Source organism: Bombus vancouverensis, chromosome 6 (assembly GCF_051014615.1).
Source record: "Bombus vancouverensis nearcticus chromosome 6, iyBomVanc1_principal, whole genome shotgun sequence".
Taxonomy (NCBI): domain Eukaryota; kingdom Metazoa; phylum Arthropoda; class Insecta; order Hymenoptera; family Apidae; genus Bombus; species Bombus vancouverensis.
The window spans coordinates 494,222-509,693 of NC_134916.1; the positions used below are offsets into that span (position 1 = coordinate 494,222).

The window sequence follows — 15,472 nt, forward strand, 5'->3', positions numbered from 1 at the left end:
TTATTGTATAATTAACAATAATTCAAACAAAATATAATAAATAGAACAAATTGAAATACAATATGTAAAACTACTTACATTCTTGAGCTCCTGTAGAGACTTTGTCCTCTTGAGAAACGCACTGACTCTAGTACCGAAAAAGAATATTCAAAAGAATATAAAATAAGACAACATTACCGCGACCGCTAAAATTATAATCGGCGAACAAGAATTCTAATGTCGCGTACAAAATTGTTTGATAAAATGTTATTACTTGCGCGTGTGATTATTTAATTGAATTTAATCAAAACGACCGTGATTTAAAAATATTGAAAAATACTTTTGCGAAGCAAACACTGACTCTACAAACCGCGGTCACAAATATTCCCTAAAAATAGAGTTGTTTATGGGTGAGGTGGGATATTGAGTTGAAAAGAAGCGAAGTATTGTTTCGATGTTTATCTTCTTTTCTCTATGGAACGTTTATTTAGAAAATACTGCTACTTTTCTTTTCAGCCTTAAGAGATTATTATTGAAAAATTGGAATACGTATGAAAATTATTAGTTTAAAATTATAAGATATTTTTCGATATCGATCAAATGTTTACGAATATCGTGAATGCAATGCGATCATTTGCAAGAATTATACTGTGAATGCTCGTTACTAGAATATGAAATATACACTCCACTAATACATTATTGTCGCGTGTTATAAATAGTTGAAAATGTTCCCAAGAATTCAAAAGTTCACAACTAAATATACCTAAATAATACTACAAAAACGCACGCGAAATCTTGGTTTGAAGTACTTGAGTCTACTTACGCGCCACCTCTATAACAAAAAATATAAGTTACAAAGTTAAACGATAGTAAAAAATATAGTAATGAATAATGCGAAAAATATACTAATGACAATAATAAAGAACCAACGCCACCAATAGGTTATAACACGTTACAAACCTGACGCAACGCTATCCATGATAGGTTCCCTTAACGAACTGCTTGGCGGCCCCGAGGTGCTGAGCCGCTAGCGCTCAAGTCCTTTCCCCACTGGGGGACGCGGCGGGCCCAGCGCGCTTCGTCAACGCCACACGGAGTTCCCAGGCGATCACCCATGCAAGTACTATCCATGCCCGGCGCTGCTTAACTTTCGTGATCTGACGGGAACAAGTACACTCAGCGCGGCCAGGGCGTTGACTACGTGATTACTTATCTAAATCATAATTAAGTATTTATTAAACAATCTTTTCTTCTCAAAGTACAATTACCCAATTATATTCCTATAGTATGCTCATAATTTTCACATTACACTGGCACACGCAACACTTTGCAAATGAGCCTTTTTCATAATGACTGCTTCTAAACTACACCATCGTGACTTCCTAACATTTGCCGTAATTGTTCCTTTGGGTTGGATATCATAACGGTTGCACCATCCAGTTGCCTTTAAATTAAATTGTGTGGCGGATTGGTATCAATAGGACGCCGACAGGTCGATGCATCAACGCGGCGCAACACCTCCCGGGCGACCCGCGGGTACCAACCGCCAACACTAGAGGACTACGACGACAACGAGTCTGTCTATCTCGCTAGCGGTCGAATATACGGACGATTGATACAAATACCGCACCTAGCGAGACTCCCTCTACGTCTAAGGCAGGGAGTACCGGGCATAGCCTTACTGACGAGTCCACCGGTAGTCCCGGGACGAAACGCAAAACTCTCTTTTCATCTGCCACAATTGTTTTATACAATTCTTTTAAATTTAAATCTATATTTAATACGTCATATTTTACATGGGTTGTATATGTATTCTACATTTTGCATCCACCATATTTTTATTATATATATGTCGGAGATGAAAGGACATCGGAGCCTTCCCTTTGGAATTTCGGGAAAATCCCTTAACACCGTAATCTAGATTCTATCATAGGCGTAATTAAACAATTGTCGTCATTCGATCCGATTGTATTTGTTCGTGATAATGAGCTTGCATCATTATCGCGACGGAAAGTCATTCTCTCGTGAGGTTGTATTAGCGAGTTACTTAGTGTCTGTACGCTGGATGGATATTCCACGTTTTAACAAAGAGTCCGACTTAGATTTTGTGAGCATGTGCATCTATTATCCCGTTGACCGCGGATTCGTTATTGAACCTAGGATCATTGTCATTAGTTTCTTGAGTATCTAATTACCACGGTTACTTGTTAAATTCTATAATAATCGTATTTGCACTAGTCAATGTCTTCTCTATTGCATAACGACAACGTGTAATCCAAATGAAGATTCGTTTCACGCCCCTAACCCTAATTCTAATGTAAATCCGTCATATATAAACAGTGAATTTTTAATTATGTTTCATAGTATGTATAACAATATATTTTAATGTTTGGAACCCTACTGATGTTTGCATTGCTTCTGTTAAATTTAATTTCCTCAAATTAAATGTTTTATCACATGTACTATTTTTCTTCTAAAGATTTCATTTATATTAATGATTACATTCTGCTTTTCATTATAACTAGTGAGATCAAATTATGTTACGACCCTTCGCGGAGAGACGCGGTCGCGAGGAAGACGCGCCAGCGAGAGACGTAAATTCTCGCCACGATTCTACTAATCGGCACCGCGAAATAGTCGTTCCCCTGTTTTGATTAAGATAACAGAGGTGGTTCAAATGAATTTATCATTATATTAACAGGTTAACATAAAATGGTATATTTGACAATATTTAAAAATAATATGATGAACACGCCATAAATTGTTTAACAATGAATACAGGAAATATGTTACAGAAAATCGACCCGACTTTACAATATCATTCAATGAATTCGTTAGATTATGCGACTTTAATTTTAATCATGAGACCTCTCGATGTATAGCGTTTGACTCTTCAAAAGGGACTGATCGCGTATGATCACGTATGCCGCCTTCTTGTGTGGAAAAAGAAACGGACCGAAATCGACGTTTCTAGAACTCGCTGCTTGGTGACAACTATGCGCTTGTCACGTAAAATAACACAAAAAAAGAAACAGAAAAAATAAAAAGAAAGAAACTTTATTTTTTTTCTAACACATTTCACAATTTTTACTTCCGAGCTCTAGGCGTGACTTTTCAAGACTGACTCTTACAACTCGACTTCCGAACGGATATATATTATTTGACTTTTGTCACCCCTCAATATTCCCACTATCCTTGAGTTTGTTAAGCGTCCGCGATCGCCGCCATGCACGCCTTCTCCTCAAATATTCGGCGGAAGGACCGTTGGGATATTGATGGCTCATTAGGCACTTCGGCGATGTACATTGTGCCGAGTGCCGCCACATCTTTATCTCCGATTTTAAAGTGAGTCGGCCTGGTCTCTGATGTGAATTGACGTTACAAGGACGTGCTGGGGATGACGTGACGAGAATGTTGAACATGATCCGTCGAATTACATCGACTTTGTGTCGGTTCGACCGGTTTTATTAATCTTAAAATATTTCTCCAACGTGGAAAAGAAAAAAACCGGGCGCGCAACCATAACCGTAACTAATGTCAGCTTCTTTCGAAACTTGCGGAGAACTTGTAACGTCAATTCACATCAGAGACCAGGCCACTGTCACAGATGAAATCCGACTAAACAAAGCGATAAGATAGCGAAATTCCAAGCGCCTTAGCATGAGTGACCATCGGGATAACATCCGGTCACTCTATCCATTCTCAGAAATATATGATCGAAGCCTTTTCTCACTCCCACGAATAAAAAAATTTAAATACTCCTCCTAAAATCATCCAAGGCAGTCCAGAACAGACACGCCTAGAGCTCGAAAGTGTATTGTAAACCAGAAAGAAATAAAGTTTCTTTTTTTCTTAAATTTCTTTTTATATTACGTGACAAACTCTTCGCCGTAAAGTTTCCGCATGGCAGGCGCAGCCGCGAAAAGTTTCTGCTACGGCGTACATTTGCACTCGGGTGTTTCTTGAATTTGCATATTGCTATGGGCACCGTTTCTCCCCCACGTGAATTTATCTTGTGAATTATCTCTCTCAAGTGCCACGCTCACGCAGCTGCATTCAAACGCGTGCACGCAGTGCGATTCATTCGAGTAGAATCCCGAATCCACGGAAAGAATCAGCCTGAAGAGATTGAAATCCGTAATTACAATCAGCCGTGTCAATTTACGAATAATTATAATTACAATAACGATGTACAAAATAATAGCATGCGAACTACTGTTGAAACAACCAAATGATCAGTTGACACCAATTACTTTCACACTGGCGCAACTAGCTTCTAACGACTACCACGATCGTTGATATCAATTCCACGCACCACGATTTTTCGCTAAGATCGTGCGTATCTTGCTTACGAGTTCGATACTTAAGTCTGCATCTCATGAAATATCAATGAAGAATTGGACATTGAATTAAAAAAAATTTTTTTTTAATTTTTCCATCGAGACAACGATCTACAGTGAGATCGGTTATAACGTATCGCACGCGTACCGAGCGAAAATTCAAAGTCGATTTTCTCGAAAACAAAGCCTTAAACGAAAAATTTTTATTGTATATTTTCGATCTCTTTTTTCGCGTAGAATCACCCCTTTTCTGCTTGTACCACCAGTTACCAACCACCCTGTATATTTTTGACATTTATAAGGCATTAATACCTCCCTGCGGCCGTTCGATACTCCATTGTTGATGGCTGTTCTCGACCCCTTTTTTATTCATCGATAGAAATGTTATCCCTGTCCCGAAAAGCAACTTATGTGGAGAAAAAGGGAGACCGTTGGATCGAAAACCTTACCGCGCATCATATCGTTTATTTGGAAGGTCCACTACACGTAAGCAAGTGGCACGCTGAGATAAAGTTTGAATCACTGGAGCAATAAAAATGAATACGAAGACAATATATCTCGCCATGAAATCCTTCTTTTCCCTGTGCCAGGCCGCTGACCTATACAACTATGCATTGTCTGTCAAAGATTCGTTCATACACATAATTCTTATTGTCATCCGTTTCCTTATGAAATTGATATTTCTAGATACAATCACGAATGGTCTTAAAAGTTGCTCATACTTGTGTATTTTATTTCTTTCTCCAATATATTTTCTGAATTCTGATAAAATCAGTTCTTTTATTATTTATTTATTTATTTTCACTGATAATCCATTTTACAAACGAGTCATATAATAAAACAATAGAATAAGATAACAAGTAATTTATACTTAGAAAGAAAATACATATATTGTATAAATATGTGTACTTTTCCGAGAAATGGTCGTATTTAACAGAAACACCATTTTTAGAAATATTATTAATATTTCTGTATAGTTTCGTTACATGTTAGTATTTTTGTTACTTGTTTTCTTTCATTTCAAACGAAGAAAGAGGAAACAGCCTGTCCAAGGAAACTTCAGAGGCAAAAATTATGTTACAAATTATATTGGAGAATAAATTAATTTCTTTATTCCCAAGAATAATAGAAATAGCTTTAATACACGCATGTGTATAGGGAAAGACAAGAGAGCACAGTTGGGGCAATATTTCACAGTAACCACGTTCGTTCACTGACCTACTCTACGCATCAGCTTTCAAAAGTATTTAAACTGGTCGAATAAGCAACAGTTCAAACCCCTTCTCCGTCTTTTCTTCTCTCTTCGTTCCTCTGCATGGCTCCTTGACAGTCCCGGGCGACAACAGTGTGACAAATTAAATTAAATCAACCTACAGGGCAACGCGATCGATAGATTTTCATTTTGCGTGCGATATTCGGTCAACGAATTATGTATTTATTATACCAAAATAAGCTGAAAAAGCGAGAATCATGGACATTGTGTTTATTATATTACTTAAATGTCAGTTAAACGATAGTCTTGTGCGTATTGTGTATTTATTTAGTGCGATGTTGGTATTCAGGCGTCGAAATAAACTAGTGGGATGTTCAGATGATGAAAATGAGACGTAACGTGGTGAAAATGTTGGTTGGACATTTATCAATAGACAAGTAGAACTCGTAACATTTAGCGGATTCAGTTTCAATTTCTTTAGATAAGTTCATGAAAACATAACTTTGTATAAATAGTCTATTATACATAGCCCAGCATCAAAATATTCTACGAACGTTCTTATTTATAATCAAATTCCGATTCGTTTAATTGTCTATATGTTTGAGAGTTTTCGTTACTATATGTACGTTTCTCGCCGCTTTCTACCAATCAATAGAAATATTTCTAAAGGGAGATTTTGAATTATTGGTTGATATTTATGAAATAAAAGCTGTCGATTTAAGTGGAATAGAAAAACATACTTCAGAGTCAAATATACGATCTATCAATAACATAAAGAATATTGAGCGAATTTAACATATTTATAAAAAGAATATGTACCTGGAAAGTCGCGAAGAAGACTATTGTGAATAAAATTCACAATAAGTGGGCTCACAAGAAATTAAGAGAAAGGAATATAGATTATAACGACGTTATTAGTTTAAAATGTTAATTGAAGTTATGGATTTATTACTGAAGGAGGCAACAGAATAATTAATGCATGAAACCTTTGTAATATATTAAAAGGCAAGAACGGCCAATAAGCGCGACCAGCTTGATTATGAAAGCATTTGAGAGAAGACTTCTATTTGATTGAATTTTAGCAATAAGTGGGCAGAGCTATGTTTTCTACTTATAAGCAGCAAACTATCCATACTGATCAATGTGATTAAGTGTCTGCATGGCTTTATTTCGAGCAGTTTCGATAGTAATGTACGCCGCACACTCCATCAACCGAATAGTATTTCGCTATCGATCGATTCTAAGAATTATTTCGGCGCGCGTGTACGACTAAATTATAGTTCCGGCGGGCTATTACTAATTTTAAATTTAAAAATTTACTACCTATTTCTTCGTACAATAAAGAAAACGTTAGAATACATTACATACCATCAAACAAATTACAATTATAATCATCATATATTATTTTCTTACATAATTGGACTCGCATAATTAACATCCTTGAATGTACTAACGTTAAAAATTAGTAAGAACGAGAATAGAGATTGAAGTCGATACGCCACCGACTACATCATTACAGGTTTCATATGGAACCTAAAAATTTTTTTAAAAAAGAATTTAGGATTCTGTTTTCTCGAAAGACTTTATGATTCAAAATTTATTAAAGGAAAACAATAGAACAAAATGAATTTTGCTTTAGTAACTAAGAGAAAAGTAAGAAAATCAACAGATACGAACTTATCATATTCTTTCCGTGTGGTCTTCAAGTCAAACAAACATATAATACGATTATATGTTAAAAACAATATCAGTTAAGGTAACTTCAATAATCTGAAGGTTTTACATCCTTGCTTTCTTAATCGAAGATTCACAATCAATATTACGTTTACTTTTAACATTTATGATAATCCAGTGATTGAGATTTGTCACGCCTGATTACCCTTGCAATGTAGCAATATCCATTCGTGAAAGCAGCTTGATATCGGAACCAATTTTCTCTATCGAATACAATAATAGATTTGAAAGGATCTTTTTATCAGGTCTGCTTCGAGCGAACATATTGCGAGGGATATTATACGTGTACACCTCTCAGCTTGTAAAATTAAATTACGCCGGTCGCTTCGCGTTCGCGGCTCATATTGAAAAAAGAGGGAAATTTTCTCCTTCTACGCTCAACGCCTTGCACATAACGTTATTCACGTCACAATTTTGTTTCAGGTTATTCGACAGCGGTTCGATGCAGAAGTTCAAGATTCTTTTCCACGATATCGAGGCCAGTTCGCTGTTGAGTGCCGAAGCGTGCAGACGTGTCTCTAGTGCCCAGTGAAGTCCGAAAATAACACGTGTCGCCCAACCGCCGAAAGTGAACACAGCCAAGTGTTTCCTACACTTTAGGGAGAAGAAAATCCCACGCACCTAACCCCAACCCGAATACTAGCCTCATAGCCTCACGACTAGTTATTCATTTTGAACTGACTAGCTCGATGATGGCCCAGCAATCGCGACCAGGGTCTCCTGAGCAAACTCGCAACTACCCCGCACTACCTCCGCCGTGGCAGAAGTGCAGCAGAACCCTCCGCACCAACGACGCTACTATTACAAAGAAACGGAAAATAGAAACATCAAAACCAAACAAGATCGACACCCGGAACGAACAATCAACGATACAAATAAACACCCACAACAGGTTCGCCATATTGCAATCCACTAACGACGCCATGGAAATCGCAGACCCGCCGCCAAACCAACAAGCACAGAGAATCCCCCCTCCTCCACCAATATTTGTAGATGATGTCATCGACATACAAACAATGATCAAGTCCTTAGAGAGAGATATCCCCAACGACGATTACAACCTGAAGATTAACAACAACAAAGTAAAAATTCTGCCGACAACCCCTGAAGCATACAGAAAAATCACCAAACTACACAAGACCTTGAACGCCAACTTTCATACTTACCAGCTCAAACAAGAAAGACCTTTCCAAGTGGTTCTACGCAACATCCACCACTCAGCAGACATAGATGAACTCAAATTCGAACTCTTAAAACTCGTCCACGAAGTCATCAACGTTAGTAATATAAGGCATAGAGTCTCGAAAGACCCGTTATCCTTATTTTTTATAGACATAAAGCAAAAGCCTAACAATAAGGAAATTTACAACATCAGTAGCCTAATGAACGCAATAGTAAAATTCGAACCACCGCTTGTTAAAAAAAATAGTGCGATGCAAAAGGTGCCAAAGGTACGGTCACACGCAGAAATACTGCAGCCATACCTTCCGCTGCGTTAAATGTGCAGGCACATACTCCACTGACGAGTGCACTAAATCACCGGAAATCCCAGCGAAGTGCATCCACTGCCTATAAAACCCTATACACAAACAGGTACCCTAAACTCAGAGCAAAAGAGGTAACCAACCAAACACCCAGCCCGCCGAAATTCACGACTACCCCAATCCCCTCAACCAACCAAATACTCAGTCCTACTAAATTCATCACTACCTCAACCTCCTATGCCCAAGCAGTACCAGGCATCCAAAATAACCCGAATAGCCAAAGGGATCTTTCCCAAAATAGTGTCCCCAATTCACCTAACACAGACAACGTCTCTAGGCTTGAAAAGCTAATAGAGAAACAATCGGAGCAAATAAATAATTTGCTATCGCTACTAATACTCATCATGGATAAATTAGTACGCCCGGACGCAAAATAAAACCAAGACGCATAGCTCTTTGGAACGACAACGGTCTAGCGCAACACAAATTTGAACTAGAACTCTTCCTAAAACACCAGCAAATCGACGTAATGCTCGTATCGGAAACCCACTTTACCGACAAAAACTATCTGAAAATAAATGGTTACAACTTCTACCATACCCAACACCCCAGCGGAAAGGCCCACGGTGGCACCGGAATCATAATCAAAACAAGTATTAAGCACTATGAACTTCCATCATTCCAGAAAGACTACCTCCAAGCAACAAACGTAGCAATAGAAGACTGTCATGGTACAATCACCACTTCAGCAGTATACTGCCCTCCCAGACACTCCATCGCCAAAGAAGACTTTGATAACTTCCTGGACACCTTGGGCAATAGAATCATAGCTGGAGGAGACTATAACGCCAAACATACCCAATGGGGCAGCAGACTGGTTACAGTAAGAGTCAAAAATCTCTTAAACAGCATAATAACCAACAACCTCAACTACCTCATCACATACGAACCCACATACTGGCCCACCGACACTAACAAAATACCCGACCTTCTGGACTTCTTCGTAACCAAAAATATCTCATCAAGACACGTCCAAATCAACTCCTCGGCTGATCTCTCCTCTGATTATTCCCCCGTGATAGCAACAGTCAGTTTAACAATCATCGAGAATACACCAAATGGCTCCATTCACAACCAACACACCAACTGGCAGCTCTTTAGAGAAGTCTTTACTCAGAATAAACATTTGTTGTTGAAAATATTTGTCTAATAATATAATAAGATTAAGCGAACATTTATTTTCACCAACTTTGATCCTCTCCCGTGCCAATACTCCTGCGCGTAGCAGGTTAGCCGAAACGTGAAGTTTAATTGCCAATCGCATTAAACATCAGACAACGCTATTTTAATCTAAATTCAAAAATTAGCGGCAACACAACCAAAACAAATCAGACAAAAACATAACAACATATTTATAAAAAATAGCAGAAAAACGTAGACTAAAAAGAGTATGGCAGACCCACAGATCACCGGATGACAAACGCAAACTACACAACGCAACTAGAAAGCTAACCAACATCATCAAAAATTACAAAAATGACTGTTTTCATAAATATCTCGCCAATTTGTCCCCCATAGCTGACTGCAACTACTCACTATGGAAAGCCTCCAGGAAACTCACGCCCCCCCAAATAATCCCTCTAATCCGCCGTCCACAAGGTGGATGGGCGCGTAGCCCTATAGAAAAAGCCAACCTGTTTGCTAAATACTTGTCTAAAGTATTTAAACCCCATTCCTCCAGAGCTGCCGCGGACGTTACTGAATACCTGCACTCTCCCTTCCAAATGTCTCCTCCTATTGAACCCTTCACTTCTGCAGAGATTATAGAATCAATCAATTGCCTAAATCCCAAGAAAGCAGCAGGGCACAACCTAATAGGCAATAAAGCAATCAAGGAACTTCCCATAAAAGGGATCGCACTCATCACATCGATTTTTAATGCTATCCTTTGCCTTGAACACTATCCTAAGACCTGGAAAATCTCACTGATTACCCTCATCCCTAAACCCGGTAAACGGATATACGAAACCAGCTCCTATTGCCCAATCAGCCTTTTACCTACCCTGTCAAAACTATTCGAGAAGATGCTAACTAATCGACTCCTTCCACTCCTAGAGGACTTGAAAACACTCCCAGATCACCAATTCGGCTTCCGAAAACAACATTCAACAGTAGAGAAAATCCATCGCATAACCCATACGATCAGCCAAACACTCGAAAAGAAAAAATATTTCTCAGCGGTTTTCCTAGACATCCAACAGGCATTCGACAAATTATAACATGAAGCTTACAAGCTTAAAAAAATCTTACCGGACCCCTACTACTCCACCCTAAAATCCTACCCAACCAATAGACAATTCATGGTTAAATGCCTAGGAGCCACTTCCGCAACATTCTCAATAGAATCCGGCATACCCCAAGGTAGTGTCCTCGGACCCCTACTGTACTCCATCTACACTGCCGACCTACCTATACTAAACGAGATAACAATAGCAACATTTGCTGACGACACAGCGCTATTAGCTACCCACGCAGACCCGGTAAGAGCCTCATCCACCCTCCAGCGATGTCTCGACTCCATGGAAAAGTGGTTTCATAAATGGGGCTTCAAAATTAACGAAAAAAATCCTCACATGTAACCTTCACGCTCCTAAAACAAACCTGCCCCCAGGTCACCATCATCAACACAATAATTCCTAGCAAGGTCTCCGTCAGATACCTGGGCATGACCCTGGACAAGAGACTAACTTTGAAAAAACACATCTCAGATAATACGAAGCAACTAAAGGACAAACTAAAATAATTCTATTGGCTCACGTGCCGACGCTCCAACCTAAGCACACAGAACAAAATTAGCCTCTACAAGACCGTAATAAAACCTGTCTGGACCTACGGAATCCAACTATGGGGAACAGCAAGTAACCCCAACGTTGAAATACTTCAACGCTTCCAATCGAAAACGCTAAGATCCTTAATAGATGCACCTTGGTATGTTACCAACGAAACAATACATCGCGACCTCAAGATACCCACAGTCAAAGAGGAAATAGCAAAATATAGCGACAGATATAGCAAAAGAATCAACAAACACCAAAACCCCCTAATCACTGGACTACTCGATACATCGGACCAGATCCGCAGGCTGAAGAGTCTCTACCCGCTAGACTTTTTTTTGCGCGCGATGAGGGGAAAATGCTGTTATGCATACCCAGTGACTCACGTCACTGAGTTATGTGGGACTCGGCAGATGGCGTCACCGTACCCACTAAAAACCCCACCTCCTGTTCACTGCATTGAGGTACTCGAGGTACCAACCCGGTACAATCATTCGACATTACTTCGGGTTGGCCTCTACTTATGCGTACTCATATTCATCGGCAATCTTCCACGCTAAACTCTCCTCCTCCTGCTTTCTCTTCTCCGCAGAGCCTCCACCTCCCTCTCCTTGTTAAGCCGATTCGTCATGACCCTGGTGCACACATTACTAAATTTGAGCCATAGCCGCTCCTCGGCGGCCAGCTTATCCACGATCCTGTTCTCTATCCTACATTCTTCTCCTACCTCGGCATCCGACTCCGCGCGCTCCCCTGTCCATCTAGGGCACCAGAACAGCACGTGCGCGGCATCGCCCACGGCGGCTCCGCAATCCCAGCAACTGGTGTGCGTCTCTTTCCCAATCCTCTGACGGTACCAGTTGAAGATACCGGGCCCAGTGTGAATCTGCATGACGTGGTACTTGACGCCCCTCTTCGTTCTGTAGAAGATCAACGGATCCTCTATCAACCTCTTAGTCCAGCTGTAGGGATTGTGGACCATCCATTGCACGCTCCACTTGTCCTCGGCTTCGGTCTTCAGCCTCTCCATCTCCTCGTACAATGCCGGCTCCGTCCCCTCTGCATTCTCGACGATCCGCCTCTTCACGCTGTACTGCTTCCACCGCAACCACGCCTTAATGTGTGTGTGCATCTTACCCGTCACCACGCACAAGGCTCCATGCGACACTGTACGGTAGACGGTAGACGTACGGATCATCGCCTCCCTCTGTGTCCTCTTGATGATATTCCCGTTCTTCACCTTGCCCAGGGATGAGGCCCATATAGGTGCACTATACAGGACCACCGACTCCCATACCCCATAATAGAGCTTTCGGACCGCGTCCCTAGGCCCATTCACGTTGGGGAGCAGGCCCCGTATGGCGCCCAAGAACCGTTCCGCCTTGTCACACGCCGATTCGAGGTGGGGGGAGAACCCCTAGCATTATCCAACCAAACTCCCAAGTACTTCACTGTCTTGCTAGTGGAGATCTCCTGCCCCCCCGTCCCCCACGTCGTAGTTAAAACTCGTCGGTATCCTCTTCCTGGTTAGGAGGATAACCTCCGTCTTCTCTCTTGCCAAATGAAGTCCCACGTCGCTGCACCAACTGGTGGCCGTGCTGATGACCGCCCTTATCCTGTCCTGGATGCCAAGGAACTCCCTGGCCTTAAGGAGTACCGCCAGGTCGTCGGCAAACGCCACGGCTTCGATGTCCTTCTCCCGGTCGAGCGTCTCCAAAATTCCGTCGTACACGAGGTTCCACAGTAGCGGTCCTAAGACCGACCCCTGCGGAACCCCCCCACCGACCTTCCTCCTTACGATGCCGTCCCGGCAGTACGCTATGATCCTTCTATCGGCCAGGTAATCCCCGATCAACTCCTGAAGTCGTCCTGGCAACCGCCACCTTCGCGCTTCCTCGAGAATACTCTGCAGCCTCAGCGTATTGAACGCATACCAGGCCCATTCTTCTGCAGTCCTCTGCAACCGCGACCGTCCTGTTCAGGGCCCCTCCTCCTCCTGAAGCCAAACTGGTCCTTGTGAAAGGGATCTCGCCCGATGCTCCTCTCGATGAGTATCCTCAGCGTGTGCTCCCAGACCTTGCTCAATGCCGGCAGTATGCTGATCGGCCTATAAGCCGACGACAGTGTCGGGTTTCTGTTGGGCTTGGGTACCAGCACCGCCCCGGCCACCTTCCATACTGCCGGTATCCTACCACAGTTGTTAACTCCATTGAACACAGCTAGGAGCACCCTCGGTCTTCGTTCCGCCAGCAGTCTGATCAAAGTACGGGGGATCCCATCCACCCCTGAAGCCTTCCTAGGATCGCATTTCCCGACAGCCATCTTCAAATCTTCCTCGTTGATCTGTAGATCAATTGCTCCGTCGGGTACCGCAGGTGGGGCCAGTCCGATTTCTTGCCTACCCAGTCGCGATTGCTGCCCGGTAACGAAGAGGTCGTCCAGGATACTCGCCAACCTGTCACCTCCGAGAGGCTCGGATGGTGCCGACCGCACCGATCTGCTCTTCACCACTTGATGCGGCCTGCCCCACGGATCCTGGTCTAAAGTGGCACAGAATCCCTTCCAGCACTCCTCCTTACTGCGTTCGATCGCCCTCTTCAGGCTCCTTCGCGCAGCCTTGAATTCGGCCACCAGGACTTCGGCCACCAGGACTTCGGCCACCAGGACTTCGGCCACCAGGACTTCGGCCACCAGGACTTCGGCCACCAGGACTTCGGCCACCAGGACTTCGGCATCTTCCCTGCGAGCCGCCACCGCTCGTTGCGCTCTTCTCCTGCTCCTGCACATTGCGCTCCTTAACGTGGCTAGCTCGCTGTTCCACCAGTAATTGGCTCGTCTTCTCGCCCGCGGCGGGAACTTCTTCCTCAAAGTCTCGGCACACGTGCGCTCCAAGCTATTCTGTAGCCTTTCGCCGCATGCCGACTCGTCGCTTTTTAAAACGTGCTCCGCGTAGACATCGTCGAATTTGCTCACAAAGCTATCCGCATCGATCTGCTTCGTCGAGTACACGAACGCCCCTCTTAACGCTGCTCGTAAATACATGTAGTATATAAAAATGGTCAGAGGCTGAGTACCAATCCAAGACAGCACTCCTCCTCCAACTCAGCCTCATACGTCGATCGATACACAACACGTCGGGAAAACTAGTCCTTCCATTCCTCAGGAAGGAATAGTTCCCCATCGTCCTAATCGGTACCAAATCGCGCTTCGTGATCACGTTCAACAGGCATGTCCCCCTCCGTTCGGTCCCCATGCCACCCCACACTCCAGACTTGGCATTAAAGTCGCCGGCGACCATTAGCGCCGGTGCGCTTCTCCTCCTCTCCTTCAGAACCCCGTCTAGTTCCCCCCCAAAAAGCATCGAAAACGCACCTAGTCGTATTCGGGGAACAGTACCCACTGACACAGAACACGTCGCCGACTCTGATTCCTACAATCCTAGTCTTTTGGACCAGGGTCTCGCTCATCGCGTATCTACCGTTAAACAGGGTGACCCTGTTAAGGAAATTCGAGGATTTGGGAATACAAATTATTTACTATATTTCCTTATCTTAGTTATACACCTATATTCCTCTCTAAGGACGTCTTGCACGCACGCTGGTTGCCAACCGACTAGCCTAGATTCTTCTAACATCTGGCAACAGTCTTTTGTCTCCACTGAGTCCTTGACGCCCTCTAACCCTTACACACACTCTCATATACAGTGTAAATGTATCACTTCCCTAACACGCCTCCTTACATTTATACTGTACACTTAATTTTATTTACATACTTGTCGAATTAACAAAATATTTAACATTTATCGCTTTCTTTACATTTCTCTTATTTTACATTCATCCATGACCTAAACCTTTCAAATTTCTCTCTACACAGTGCCTTCGTAAAAAT

At 42.3% G+C, this 15,472-nt stretch overlaps 1 pseudogene; it reads right to left on the reverse strand.

Annotated features, from left to right (window-relative positions):
• Positions 1–1,058: 1,058 nt before the first annotated feature.
• Positions 1,059–1,177, reverse strand: LOC117162227 (5S ribosomal RNA; annotated as a pseudogene).
• Between the last annotated feature and the right edge of the window lie 14,295 nt (positions 1,178–15,472).